General features: G+C 41.0%; 1 protein-coding gene across 6 annotated transcripts in view; it reads right to left on the reverse strand.

The window, feature by feature from the left end:
* The window catches only part of LOC141051811 (uncharacterized), a 646796-nt gene that overhangs the window by 608754 nt on the left and 21951 nt on the right, over positions 1-16091 (reverse strand). The window lies entirely within an intron of this gene.

Consider the following 16091-nt stretch of genomic DNA (forward strand, 5'->3'; position numbering starts at 1 on the left):
GCCAAACGCAAAAACTGATATAAATCTGGCATCACTGAAGAATAAAGTCGCCTAATCATTTATATACTGCATGAGAAATGGCATAAAATATAAATAAAACAAATTCTTCACCTGCTGTTGATTTTTTCATTCTGCCTCTCAAAGATCACAGTAATGTTTGGTGCAAATTTATCCTATGCTCTGCACTGAGCACTTTCACCAGGATTTCTGTGTAAATCTCTTAAATATATGTCTCAGACGGAACCCCCGGCGGAAGATTCCCAATAATGATCCAAATGAAGGCACTGTGGACCCTGTCTGCCCTATGATTCGGCAGTGTCCATCTTTTTTCGTGTGCAAGAAAGCAAAATGAAGAATATTGCTGAACATAGGCCAGACGGAGCACTGCTGCCTCAATATAGTGAATGGATTCCTCGGAGGTTTTATCTGAATTACGTCATTCGGAGATGCAAGCACTCAGTGTACAGCGCTGGATAAATGTGATCCAAAATGTTATCTAAAAAGTTCCCTCTCAAGTCTGTCATCTGTTAATAGAAATATAGGGGGCTTCCAAGTTACTGTTAGTATAAAGGCTTTGGAAAAGCGAAATGGCTCCTCACCCACAAAAAGAAATCCAGCAAATTCTTGGCTCCCAAATCCAAACGCCCCTCTGTCTTCTGAGTCCCACAAAGCTTAAACTACATTTAGGGTTCACATATTTTGCTTTTCTGTTCTGATGAGAGCCCTCTTAATTAACGGGGTCTATGTCTCCAGAAGCACGGGCTGGGCACATTGTATGGACTCTGCAATATATGGGCACTTCAACATAATGGGCGCTACAATAGCAGATTTGTAATTTTCACTCAGCAACATCCAATACTGCTTGTTTCTGGAAAACACCAGTCAAGTTAAAATCGTTACTACATCTGTAGATAAATTCCCAGAGGGGTGTAATTTCCAAAATGGGGTCACTTGAGGGGGATTCTGCTCTTTTTATACTTAAGGGCTCTGTACATGGAGTCCGCAAACTATTCTAAGATCATTTGTTCTCCAACAGTCAAATATCACTCTCTCCCTTCCGAGTCTCACCGTGTGGCTAAGCAGTATTGTACAGGCATATATGGAGTATTTAAACACTGATATCCATTAATATTTTTAGTGGCACTTCCAAAATTTTAAAGAGACAACAAAACCTCTAACCCAAAATAAGGATCGAGTGGAGAAGAAATCCATGATAAAAAGTTATTTTTATTGAGTCACAAATGATTAAAAAACAATTATAATATTATCAAAACATTTCATATAAAGGGCGCTAATAGGTGAGAAAATGTACAGTAAGAAAAAAATAGACATAATATGGATAGAGTAAATCAACAGAACTGTGACAATCAATGACTCTAAAAATCCTTATAAAACACCTGGCATTATCAATAGTTAAAGATTAATAACTACAATGAGTATGCATGAAGAAATACATGCTGTATATTGTATGAAAAAAACCTGTTGATAATAAAAAGAATATAATCAGCAGGTTTTTTTCATATGAATGATATGTACTGTACTATGGGCCATACAGTTTTTACACAATTTCTCCTCTAAGCTTTTTTGAAAATTAAAAACTTGGAGCCATAGCAACATTTTAGAGGTAAAAAATGGAAATTTTTCATTAACTCCACCCAATGATATACAGCTCTTTGAGGCCTAAAAATAATCCCTACACTCCTAAATTAATTCCTTTAAAGGTGTAGTTTCCAAAATATTGTCACTTGTGGAGTTTTCTGCTGTTTTGGCATGTCAGGAGCTTTTCAAATGTGACATGGCACCTGCAATCTCTTTCAGCCAAAATTGTACTCCAGAATTCAAATGGCGCTCTTTCTCATACTAGCCCTGCCATGTGTCCAAACAGTAGTTTTCCACCTCATATAATCATAATTAAGTGCATATAATCATAATTACGTGCACTTCATGTTCTCAAGAGAAATCACACAACATATTTTTTGGGGTCAATTTTCATCTGTTACTCTTTTGAAAAGGAAAAATCTGGGGCTAAAAAAACAATTATCCAGGAAAATTATATTTTTTCATTTTCACGACTCAACGTTATAAAATTTTGTAAAGCACCTGTGAGTTCAAGATGCTTACCACACTTCTAGACAAGTTACTTGAGGGGTTTAGTTTACAAAATGGTGTCACTTGTGTTGGGTTTCCACTGATTAGGCTCATTAGGGGCTCTCCAAACACGACATTGCGTCCGCTATCTATTCCAGCCAATTTGGCGCTCCAAAAGTCAAATGGTACTTGTTCCTTGTGAGCCCTGTCGTATACCCAAACAGTAGTTTTACACCACTCATGGGGTATCACTGAACTCAGGAGAAACCACACAACAATTTATGTGATTCATTTTTTCCTGTTAGATTTGTGAAAATGCAAAATTTGGGACTAAATCAATATTTTGGTAGGAAAAAGTAAAATTTTCATTTTTTCCTTCGATGTAAATATTTACTTCCCAAAAAAGTTGAGAATGGTATTCAAAGAGTGATACCTTTATTGGCTAACCAGAGAAATTATATTTGCAAGCTTTCAGGGCTCATAAGGCCCCTTCATCAGGCTGCATTACAAGTGAATTACTGAGAAGAGACGGCAACATTTAAATAAGAATTACAACAGGACATGAGGTGATGCTTGCTAGAGACAGGCCAAGGAAATCAAATTAAGGTTTTGTTACACATGCATATGAGGACCAAATGTTCTATTAGAGATCTGAAGACCTTCTTGTGGAGGTGTGAACTGTGTCCATGTAATGAGTCATGAATCCAGGTGTCAAATTAAGTCCTATGGTTAGAGATTGAAACATATTTATAAATTTGAGCTCCTAGATTTTTATTTCTCTGTCACTATTAAAATGACCTTTCAATATTAGGACTTTTAGATCTGCCAAGCTGTGTCCAGGTCTAGAGAAGTGTTTCCCTACAGGTGTGTCCAGCTCATTTTTAATAGTGTGTCCATGCAGATTCATCCTTGTTTGTAGTTTTTGCTTAGTTTCCCCGATGTATGACCTGCATTGCACCTTGTACACTGTATCATGCACACTACATTGGAGGATGTACATGAAAAAGAGTCCATGATCTTATAGTCCTGATTTGTGTTAGGTATGGGGACTTTATCTGTTGGTGATATGTGGGTGCAGGTCTTGCATTTCTTACTGTTACAGGGGACTGTGCCGGTCTCTGATGGTGATGCGAGGGCACTTCTGACAAGGATATTCCTTAGGTTGGGAGGCTGTTTGTAGGAGAGCAGAAGCAGTTCTGGGAATATTGCTTTCAGTCTGTGGTCTCTGTGGAATATGGGTTGGAGGTCAGCGCCAATTTTCCTTAAAATGCTCATGTGAGGGTTGTAAGTGACCACAAGGGGCACCCTGTTGTTGTCCTTCTTCTGTTTGTAATCCAGGAGGCTGCTTCTTGGTATCCTTATATTACAACTTCTGCCACCAATCTGTGCAGACAAAAAGGCAATAGGCAAATAGATGAATCAATAAAATCAATTACTTATTCATATAGTTTCATAAAATAGTAACAAGGAAATTTCTCAAAAAAAAACAGGTTTGAACATAGTTAAGGTGCACACAGGAATAAATATAATGAGTGCTGTGCATTATACACTGCTCCATCTAGCAACAGTTCTCCCTGCTCCTAGCCATTATGGCAGGCATTTTATGCAGGGAACATAGCAAAGTTATAATTAATCTCTAGCACTATGCACTTTATGCTGTTTAATTGAGGAGTGTTCCTAGCCATTATGGCAGGCATATCATGCAGGGAATATAATGAAGCAATTAACCTTTAGCACTATGCACTTTATGATGTTTATTTAAAGACTAGTTCCCTTTGCTACTAAAGTCATTTAGGACACTGATGGTATATACAGCTAAGGGAGTTTATGTGTGAGGAGCTCACTTTTGTTATAACAGTTTTGGAAGCGCTGATTTTTTGATCAGATCATGTAGCATGGTACACTGGTATAAGTATTGTTGAAATTTGATATAACTCATGATCATATGACATTATATTTATTCCTGTGTGCACCTTAACTATGTTCATACCTGTTTTTTTTTTACATTTCCTTGTTACTATTTTATGAAACTATATGAATAAATAATTGATTTTATTGATTCATCTATTTGCCTATTGCTTTTTTGTCTGCACAGATTGGTGGCAGAAGTTGTAATATATGTATTGAAGTAAGGTGGCTAATATTTTTGGACTTAATTGCTATGTATATTCTTGGTATCCTTGTAGCTCTGTGGATCTGTTCATCAATTACAAGTGGATGATACCCTTGTTGTAGGAATGTCTTCTGTTGTGAGTTCATTTTCCCCTTCACCTTTGATGTCTGATGAACTCCCTCTGCTGGTGAAGAGAGGTAGTGAGATTGATTGGGATGGGAAGAATCTGTCATCTGAACAGGCGGAGTGTGATTGGACATCTGGAATTTCTGAGTGGATATAAGGCAGCCGACGCCCTGCAGTGTTTGCTGGTGATCCTTTCTGCTCTGAGCTCTGGCATCCAGTTTTAGTTCCTGTCTACTAAAAGCTAAGTTTTTACCCTGCTATTATTTCATGAGATTTTGTCTGGTTTACTTAGTGTTTGTATTCAGCCAGTCCTGGTTGGGACTGGCTGAATTCCATTTTTGTCTCTGATCAGTTGATCTCTTTGCTCTGTTTTCAGAATATACCTGAGTGCTGATATAGTGATTTTGAAGTCTAGCGACTTCAGGGCCTTTTTTCCTATCAGATGGTTGGGACATTTTTGTAGGTTTTTTTGCGGATTGCAGCCAGCATCTTTTTGATTCTGTTATGAATGAGTCACCGGAGGAGGAGAAACCAAATATACAAGCTAAGTCCAGAAAACCGGAGAGGTTGGTAGCTATCGGATTGCAGACCCCTGATCCTATTCACCACAACTAACAGTAGCCGTGGGGGGTTCCTACTATGCCCTAGACCCCTCGTCACAGCCGGAGAACTACATAAGCCTAAAGAAAGAAAGGGGAAATCTAAACTGCCCCAGAGCAGACCACAACGCAATAGACAGCCCCCAACATGTATTGTCGGTGAAAAACAGATGAAAACACAAACACAGACAGAAAGACAGGCTGAGCAAACGATGGGGCCCAACTAACTAGATAGGACAGGACAGAAAAAATGCTGGCTGCAATCTGCAAAAAACCCTACAAAAATGTCCCAACCCCCTGATAGGAAAAAAGGCCCTGAAGTCGCTAGACTTCAAAATCACTATATCAGCACTCAGGTATATTCTGAAAACAGAGCAAAGAGATCAAATGATCAGAGACAAAAATGGAATTCAGCCAGTCCCAACCAGGACTGGCTGAATACAAACACTAAGTAAACCAGACAAAATCTCATGGAATAATAGCAGGGTAAAAACTTAGCTTTTAGTAGACAGGAACTAAAACTGGATGCCAGAGCTCAGAGCAGAAAGGATCACCAGCACACCCTGCAGGGCGTCGGCTGCCTTATATCTACTCAGAAATTCTAGATGTCCAATCACACTCCGCCTGTTCAGATGACAGGTTCTTCCCATCCGAATCAATTTCACTACCTCTCTTCACCAGCAGAGGGAGTTCATCAGACATCAAAGGTGAAGGGGAAAATGAACTCACAACAGTACCTCCCCCTTGAGGAGGGGTCACCGAACCCTCATCCACACCACCAGGGCGATCAGGATGGGCACCGATGAAAAGCATGAACCAATCTTTCGGCATGAATATCGGATGCAGGGACCCAAGAATTATCCTCCTGGTAATAACCCTTCCATTTAACCAAATACTGGAGTCTCCGTCTAACCAGACGAGAATCCAGTATCTTCTCAACCTCATATTCCACATTACCTTCAACCAATACAGGGTCAGGAGGTGCCACCACAGGAACTACAGGCTCAACAAACCTCTTTAACAGAGACTTATGAAACACGTTATGGATCTTGAATGTAACAGGAAGAGCCAATCGAAAAGAGACCGGATTAAGAATCTCCAAAATCTTGTAAGGTCCAATAAATCTAGGTTTAAACTTTGGAGAAGCCACCTTCATTGAGATATTCTTTGATGACAACCAAACCATATCACCCACCTTAAACCGGGGACCAATGGTCCTATGCCGGTTGGAAAACCGCTGGGCCTTTTCCTGGGAGAGAGACAACTTATCCACCACTTCGTCCCAGATCTGGTGCATTCTCTCCACCACAGTGTCAACACCTGGGCAGGCAGAAGCCTCCACCTGCCCTGAAGAGAATCGAGGATGAAACCCAAAGTTACAAAAAAAAGGTGACATCAAAGTGGCAGAACTAGCTCTATTATTTAAAGCAAACTCGGCCAAGGGCAAAAATGAAACCCAATCATTCTGATCAGCAGAAATAAAACATCTCAAATACGACTCCAAAGTCTGGTTTGTTCTCTTCGTCTGCCCATCGGTCTGAGGGTGAAACGCAGAGGAGAAGGACAACTGAATTCCCAGCTTGGAACAGAAAGTCCTCCAAAATCTAGAAACAAACTGAACTCCTCTGTCAGATGCAATGTTCTCAGGAATCCCGTGCAAGCGAACCACCTGTTGCAAAAACAAGGGCACCAACTCTGAGGAAGATGGCAACTTAGGGAGTGGTACAAGATGGACCATCTTAGAGAATCTATCACAAATCACCCAAATAACAGTCATTCTCTGAGAGACAGGCATATCAGAGATAAAATCCATTGAAATATGGGTCCTTGGCCTCCTGGGCACCGGCAAAGGCATCAACAACCCACTAGAGCGAGAACAAGGTTTAGACTGGGAGCAAGTCCCACAGGACTGCACAAAATTCCTGACATCACGAGACAAGGCGGGCCACCAAAAAGACCGACACCAAATCTCTAGTACCAAAAATACCTGGATGACCAGCCAATGCTGAGCAATGAACCTCAGACATCACTCTCTTCCTCCACTGGTCAGGAACATACAATTTTCCAATGGGACAACGCTCAGGTTTGTCCTCCTGAAACTCTTCCAGAGCACGTCTCAAATCGGGCGAGATGGCAGAAAGAACTACCCCCTCACCTAACATGGTAGCAGGCTTGGTCACAATAGGAGAATCAGCAAAGAAACTCCTAGAGAGGGCGTCTGCCTTGACATACTTAGTGCCCGGAAGAAAAGAGACTACAAAATCAAAACGTGTGAAAAACAAGGCCCACCTAGCCTGTCTAGGATTCAAGCGTTTGGCCGACTCCAGGTAAATCAAATTCTTGTGGTCAGTAAGGACCACGACTTGATGTTTAGCTCCCTCCAACCAATGTCTCCACTCCTCAAATGCCCATTTCATGGCTAACAGTTCCCGATTCCCCACATCATAGTTACGTTCGGATGGGGAGAACTTTCGGGAAAAGAAAGCACAGGGATTCATTTTAGATGTTACAGGATCTTTTTGGGACAAAACAGCTCCTGCACCAATCTCAGAAGCTTCCACCTCTACCTGAAACGGGAGTGAGACATCAGATTGCCGCAAAACCGGGGCAGAAGTGAACCTTCACTTCAGCTCCTGAAAGGAAGAAACAGCCTCCGGAGACCAATTCAGCACATCAGCACCCTTCTTAGTCAAATCACTCAATGGTTTGGCAATACCAGAAAAATTAGCTATAAATTTACGATAAAAATTAGCAAAACCCAAAAACTTCTGGAGGGCCTTCAAAGAAGTGGGCTGAACCCAGTCATAAATGGCCTGTACCTTGGCCGGGTCCATTTCAATAGTTGACAGAGACAAAATAAATCCCAAAAATGAAATCCTCTGTACACCAAAAAGGCATTTCGATCCCTTGACATACAGGGAATTCTCCCTCAAAATCCGGAACACAGTCCGAACATGTTCCACATGAGAGTCCCAATCCTTGGAAAAGATCAAAATATCATCCAGATAGATGATCAAAAATTTATCCACAAAATCTCGGAAAATATCATTCATGAAGCACTGGAAGACAGAAGGGGCATTAGTGAGCCCAAAAGGCATCACCAGGTACTCAAAATGTCCCTCCGGAGTATTAAATGCCGTCTTCCATTCATCCCCCTGCTTAATGCGAATAAGATTATACGCCCCCCTGAGGTCAAGCTTGGTAAACCAGCAAGCACCTTTAACTCTGGAGAATAGATCAGAAATCAGGGGTAAGGGATACTGATATTTAACAGTAATTTTGTTGAGGGAGCAATAGTCAATACAAGGCCTTAATGAACCATCTTTATTGGCCACAAAAAAAAACCCAGCACCTAAGGGTGAAGAGGATGGTCTAATATGATACTTCTCCAACGACTCCTTAATATAGGATCGCATAGCCTCGTGCTCGGGTACAGATAAATTGAAAAGTCGACACTTGGGAAATTTACACCCAGGGCTCAGCTCAATTGCACAGACATAACTCCTATGAGGAGGAAAAGACGCAGACTTATTCTCACTAAATACATCATAAAAATCAGCCAAATAGTCAGGAACATCATGCGACTGGGGAGAGGTGGAGAAAACAGGAGTGTCACTAAGCGCACAACGACAACCCCAACTCACCACAGACACAGATTTCCAATCCAAAACTGGATTATGGATTTGCAACCAGGGAAACCCAGAACGATGGTATCATGCAAATTATGCAACACCAAAAATCTGCAATTTTCTTGATGGTCTGGGGCGACCCGCATTACCACCTGGGTCCAAAACTGAGGTTTATTCTTCGCCAAAGGAGTAGCATCAATACCCCTCAAAGGGATAGGCGTCCGCAGAGGTGTCTTAGGAAACCCACAACGTTTAGCAAAATCCAAGTCCATCAGGTTCAGAGCTGCTCCCGAATCCACAAAAGCCTTAGCGGAAAATGTGGACAGGGAGCAGATCAGAGTAATTGCCAGAAGAAACTTAGGTTGAACACCACCCACAGCAAATGTGTGTGCAAAACGTTTCTCTCGTTTAGGTCAGACAGAAATCACATGAGAGGCATCTCCACAGAAAAAACACAGCTTATTACGCCTTCTGAACTCCTGACGTTGCGCCCTAGACAAAACTCTATCACATTGCATAGGTTCAGACATTTGTTCAACAGGTGGCAACACTTCTTGTACAGTTTTGCGTTCACGCCAACGCCGATCAACCTGAATGGCTAATGACATAGAATCGTCAAGACCAGAGGAAAAAGGAAATCCCACCATATTATCTTTTATGGTTTCTGACAAACCCTTCCGTTTGAGAGCTGCCAAGGCACCATCATTCCAGGTAGTAAGGACCGCCCACTTTTGGAATTTTTGACAGTACAATCCTGACCCTGGCTCAATGCCAACAGGGCCTTTTCAGCCTGATCAATAGCATTAGGTTCATCACACAACAACCCCAAGGCCTGAAAAAATGCGTTCACATCAGTCAGAATAGGATCATCAGGTTTCAAAGAAAACGCCCAATCCTGGGGATCGCCGCGCAGCAAAGAGATGACAATTTTAACCTGCTGCGCGGAGCTCCCTGATGAGTTAGGCTTCAAGGCAAAAAATAATTTACAATTATTCTTAAAATTCAGAAATTTAGACCGATCCCCAAAAAACACATCAGGAGTAGGGATCTTTGGTTCAGCAGCATGTGAATGAGCAAGATAGGCAGAAATTCCCCGCACTTCAGCAGTAAGCTGCTCCACACGATCAGACAATTGCTTAATCTCCATTGAAAAAAAATTCCTCCTACGGCCTCAGAGAAATAGAGGAAAAAATATACACAAAAAATAAATTCTGACACTTTTTTTTTTTTTTTTTTTACAATTCTTTCCTGCTATTGAGTACCCTAGAATCTGCAGTATGGCTGGTGATTCTGTTATGAATGAGTCACCGGAGGAGGCGAAAACAAAAATACAAGCTAAGTCGAGAAAACTGGAGAGGTTGGTAGCTATCGGATTGCAGACCCCTGATCCTATTCACCACAACTAACAGTAGCCGTGGGGGATTCCTATGGTGCCTTAGACCCCTCGTCACAGCCGGAGAACTACATAAGCCTAAAGAAAGAAAGGGGAAATCTAAACTGCCCCAGAGCAGACCCCAAAGCAATAGACAGCCCCCAACATGTATTGTCAGTGAAAAACAGATGAAAACACAAACACAGACAGAAAGACTGGCTGAGCAAACGATGGGGCCCTACTAACTAGATAGGACAGGACAGAAAAGATGCTGGCTGCAATCTGCAAAAAACCCTACAAAAATGTCCCAACCGTCTGATAGGAAAAAAGGCCCTGAAGTCGCTAGACTTCAAAATCACTATATCAGCACTCAGGTATATTCTGAAAACAGAGCAAAGAGATCAACTGATCAGAGACAAAAATGGAATTCAGCCAGTCTCAACCAGGACTGGCTGTATACAAACACTATGTAAACCAGACAAAATCTCATGGAATAATAGCAGGGCAAAAACTTAGCTTTTAGTAGACAGGAACTAAAACTGGATGCCAGAGCTCAGAGCAGAAAGGATCACCAGCACACCCTGCAGGGCGTCGACTGCCTTATATCCACTCAGAAATTCCAGATGTCCAATCACACTCCGCCTGTTCAGATGACAGGTTCTTCCCATCCCAATCAATTTCACTACCTCTCTTCACCAGCAGAGGGAGTTCATCAGACATCAAAGATGAAGGCGAAAATGAACTCACAACAGTCTTCCTAAGTGATAAAAGGTGTAGTTTTCTATCCTCATTGTCTGAACAGATCCGAATGTACCTTAGAGCTTGACTGTAGATTATTGATTTTTTTTGTGTGTCTTGGCTGAAAGTTGTTCCATCTCAGGTATGCCGGACGTCCTGTGAGTTTATGGTAAATAGTCGTTTGTACGGTATTGTCTTTGATGTATATGGTCATGTCTAGAAAATGGATTTGGGACTTTGAAAAGTCGAGGGTGAGCTTGATGGTTGGGTGGAATTTGTTGAAGTTTTTGTGTAAGGTAAGCAAGTCCTCCTCTGAGCCTTTACAGATTACTAGTAGGTCATCAATGTAGCGGAAGTATGCTAGAGGTTTGAGAGTGCAGGATGCCAAAAAGTCTTGTTCTAGTTTAGCCTTAAACAGGTTAGCATACTGTGGTGACATTTTGCTTCCCATAGCGCTGCCCATGCATTGTTGGTATATATAGTTTTCAAAGGAAAAATAGCTATGTTGGAGCACAAAACTGATGAGATGTAAGGCTGGTTCCGTGGCCAGATTATTTTTTTTGAGGAAATATTTGCATGCAGCAATCCCATCTTTGTGAGGAATGTTGGAGTATAGGGACTCTACATCCATGGTGGCCAATATTGTATCCTCTGGAAGTGGACCCAGGACTGACAATTTGCAGAGAATGTCTGTGTTGTCCTGGATGTAGCTGGGTATTTACTTCACCGAGGGTTTTATAATGTTCTCCACCCAGCCAGAGATATTCTCAGTTAATGTTCCATTTTTTCCTTCGACATTGCTTTAATTCTGGTTAAGCCCCTAGAGTGTTAATCAACTTCTTGCATGTAATTTTGAGCACTTTGAGGAGTGTGATGCTTAACCCCTTCACGACCCAGCCTGTCTTCACCTTTGTCACCCGGCCAATTTTTACAATTGTGACCACTGTCCCTTTATAAGGTAATAACTCTGGAATGCATCAATGGATCCCACTAATTCCGAGACTGTTTTCTCGTGACATATTGTACTGTATGATAGCAGTAAAATTTCTTCAATATGACTTGCATTTTTTTGTGAAAAAAACAGAAATTTGGCAAAAGTTTAGAAAATGTTGAAATTTTCCAACTTTTAATTTTTATGCCCTTAAATCAAAGTCATATCATACAAAATAGTTGATAAATAACATTTCCCACATGTCTATTTTACATCAGCACAATTTTGGAACCAAAATTTATAAGGGTTAAAAGTTGACCAGCGATTTCTCATTTTTTCAACAAATTTTACATAACCTTTTTTTTAGAGACCACATCACATTGGAAGTGACTTTGAGGGGTCTATATGATAGAAAATACCCAAGCGTTACACCATTCTAAAAACTGCATCCCTCAAGGTACTCAAAACTACATTCAATAAGTTTATTAACCCTTCAGGTACTTCACATTATTTTTTGGAATGTTTAAAAAAAATGAACATTTCACAAAAGAAATTATTTCAGATACAATTTGCTTTATTTTATCAATGGTAACAGGAGAAATTGGACCCCAAAAGTTGTTGTACAATTTGTCCTGAGTATGCTGATACCCCATATATGCAGGTAAACCACTGTTTGTGCGCATGGCAGAGCTCAGAAGGGAAGGAGCCCCGTTTGACTTTTTCAATGCAAAATTGGTTGGAATTGAGATCGGACACCATGTCACATTTGGAGAGCCCCTGATGTGCCTAAACAGTGGAAACCCCCCACAAGTGGCACCATTTTGGAAAGTAAACCCCCTGAGGAACTTATTTAGATGTGTGGTGAGCACATTGAACCCCCAAATTCTTCACAAAAGTTTATAATGTAGAGCCATAAAAATAAAAAAATCTTTTTTTGTTTGCAAAAATGATTTTTTTGCCCCCAATTTTTTATTTTCCCAAGGGTAACAGGAGAAATGGGACCCCAAAAGTTGTTGTGCAATTTGTCTACAGTATGCTGATATCTCATATGTGGAGGTAAACCACTGTTTGGGTGAATGGCAGAGCTCGGAAGGGAAGGAGCGCCATTTGACTTTTCAATGCAAAATTGGCTGGAATTGAGATCAGATGCCATGTCGCATTTGGAGAGCCCCTGATGTGCCTAAACAGTGGAAATCCCCCAATTCTAACTCCAACCCTAAGTCCAACACACCCCAAACCCTAATCCCCACCATAACCCTTACCACAAACCTAACCCTAACACATCCCTAACCCTGATCCCAACCCTAACCCTAACTTTAGCCCTAACCCTAACTTTAGCCCCAACCCTAACCCTAACTTTAGCACCAACCCTAACTTTAGCCCCAACCCTAACCCTAACTTTAGCCCCAACCCTAACCCTAACCATAATGGGAAAATGGAAATAAATACATTTTTTTATTTTATTATTTTCCCTAACTAAGGGGGTGATAAAGTGGGGTTTGATTTACTATCTATAGTGGGTTTTTAAGGTGAGTTTTTATGTTTGGCAGCTGTCTCACACTAAAAGATGCTTTTTATTGCAAAAAATAGTTTTTGCATCACCACGTTTTGAGAGCTATAATTTTTCCCACAGAGTCATGTGAGGTCTTGTTTTTTGCGGGACGAATTGATGTTTTTATTGGTACCATATTTTTGGCACATCACATTTTTTGATTGCGTTTTATTCTGATTTTTGGGAGGCAGAATGAACAAAAAACCATCAATTCATGAATTTCTTTTGGGGGGGCGTCTATTCCGTTCCACATGTGGTAAAACTGATAAAGCAGTTTTATTCTTCAGGACAGTACGAAGACAGCAATACCTCATTTATTTTTCTTTGTTTTGGTGCTTTTATACAATAAAAACTATTTTATATAAAAAATAATTATTTTTGCATCAATGTATTCTGAGAGCTATAACTTTTTTATTTTTCCAGTGATGGAGTTGTTTTTTGCGGGACAAGATGACGTATTCAGCGGTACCACACTTATTTATATCTGTCTTTTTGATCGCGTGTTATTCTATTTTTGTTCGGCGGTATGATGATAAAGCCTTGTTTTTTTGCCTTGTTTTTTTTTTTTAAATGGTGTTCACTAAAGGGGTTAACTAGTGGGACAGTACAGTTTTATAGGTCGGGTCATTACGGACACGGCAATACCAAATATTTTCTATTTACATAAATAAATGTATTTATAGGTAAAATATTTATTTAATTTTTTTTTCTTTATTTGGGGATTTTTTTTTAAATATTTTTACACACTATAATATTTTTTTTTACTTAATTACATTGTCCCAGGATGGGACATTACTATATAAAGTCAGATCGTTGCTCTGACACTTTGCACAGCACTGTGTCAGATCAGCAATCTGACAGGCAGTGTAGGAGGCTTGCCTGCACCTGCTCTCAGCCACCTCACTGAAGGACCCGGAAGGACACTGTGGCATATTTGATTGACATGAGTTGTGTGCTCCCTGGCAGCGGCGAGTAGGAGGCTGTACCAGAGTTTCCGTAAGTGATTCTGTGCGCTTTCCCGGGTGGACTATTGTTTGTCGGCTTATGTTTCACAGACCGGAAACTGGGCCCCTCTACAGCTGCACTTTATAGAATGAATAGGAGGCTGTATTAGAGATTCCGGAAGTGATGCTGAGCGCCTTGATGGGCGGACTATTGTTTGCCGGCTTATGTTCCACAGATCGGTATCCGGGCCCCCTATACTGCTGCACCTTATGGGGTGACGGTATCGGAGGTCACGTTGGGTGGGCTGCACTCGCCAGCATGTGTTCCGCTGACCAGAAGCCGGGCACATATCTCTAGTGCGCTCTGTCAACTGACGTCACCGAAAGTGAGGCCAGCGTCTCAATGAGTGGTTCCACATTCATCGGCTTGCGTTCCACAGGCCGGAAGCGAATTTGAGTAATGGCGGTCGCTCAAGACGCCGGCAGCGTGTGACCTAGATACGGGGAGTGAGCATATATGTTGCATATGGGGTATTAAATTGCGGCGACAGGTGATAATGATTATGTGTGATTTCACATGAAGTGACGATCTTTATAAATATGCCCTCTTTCCTTCACTCTCTGCAGACAGCATTGAGAGTAGAAGGACGTATGTCTCTCTAGTTATAGCACTATGGCACTTTACAACAAGTTTGTCCCCTGAAGAGTTTACTTGGATGAAACGCGTTGGGACACCATTTTAGGGAAAGTGCAGGGCATGTGCAATATAGGGTGAGCTGTGGACTGCCCTTGTCAGGGCGGGAGTTTGGGGATTAGATGACGGTTAGCCCCATAGCGATTTGACAGGGTATTGTCTTCCCATCGCTGTTCTCCTTTGACTACTCAGAGGATCTTTGGAGACTCCCGGTCCTTCATCTTTTTTGGTGAGATTGTTCCTTATCTTTATCTGTGTTTCACCTTTTTGCTAACATATGTGGCCACAAACAATCTATTTGGCCTTTCTATTATTAATATATGTGCAATCAGGCTATGGCATTTTATATGTTGAATTGTTATTAATTGCTGTATCCTTCAGTTATTTTGTTACCTATGCTACAGATTATCAGGTGGCAATTTACATCCTTTATAATGCATCTAGGTTGTGTTTTTCCCTTTTAGGGACCTCCTATTAATTTGGCATATTTTAACCTTCTTTACATTTGGGTGACACACATTCATTAGTTTTTTTAATTAACAGATTAAAAGCTATGTTTTAATTCCACCTATTGCTGTATATTCATTAATTTTTGGGTGGGATTTGATTTGTGTCAATTTTTGACAGAAATTGTCCCATGCTTTATTGCAAATTTGAAAATTGACAAATGTTCAAATTTTTGTCACATTTTCGTAAATGAACGCAGATCATATCAACCTAAATTTACAATGAATATGAACTATATGTCATTAAAATACAATTTCACAATCACTGGGATTCATTGAAGCTTTCCAGTGTTATATCCTCATAAAATGACATTGGTAAGAATTGGAAAAATTGGGTTGGTCAGGAATGTAAAAAGAGGCTAGGGGGTGAAGTGTTTAACTTAAAGGGCCCAGGATGATGTAAGAAATTACAAAACCTATAGTCACCTACCAGATTAATGCTGCTTCTTTAAGCTATGTGCACACGTAGTTTTAGGTGCTGCGGATTTGGGAAAATCCGCAGTACCTGAGGATTAGCCTGCGGTTTAACCCTGCGGTTTCACACCTCTACAATGGAGAAGGTGTGAGACCACTGCAGATTCCGCACAAAGAATTGACATGCTGCGGATTTGAACCCGCAGTAAATCTGCGCTGAAAAATCGGCAGCATGTGCACAGAGTTTTTCAGTTTACCATTGAAAGCAATGGTACTGTACAACACACCTAAATCTGCTGCGGACCCACAGAGCCTGAAACACTGCGGATCCGCAGCAGAATCTGCACCATGTGCACATGTGCGCGCTCTGAACTGTGTCTCAAGA

This window comes from Dendrobates tinctorius, unplaced genomic scaffold, assembly GCF_039654945.1.
Source record: "Dendrobates tinctorius isolate UK_male_01 unplaced genomic scaffold, ASM3965494v1 ptg000158l, whole genome shotgun sequence".
NCBI lineage: Eukaryota > Metazoa > Chordata > Amphibia > Anura > Dendrobatidae > Dendrobates > Dendrobates tinctorius.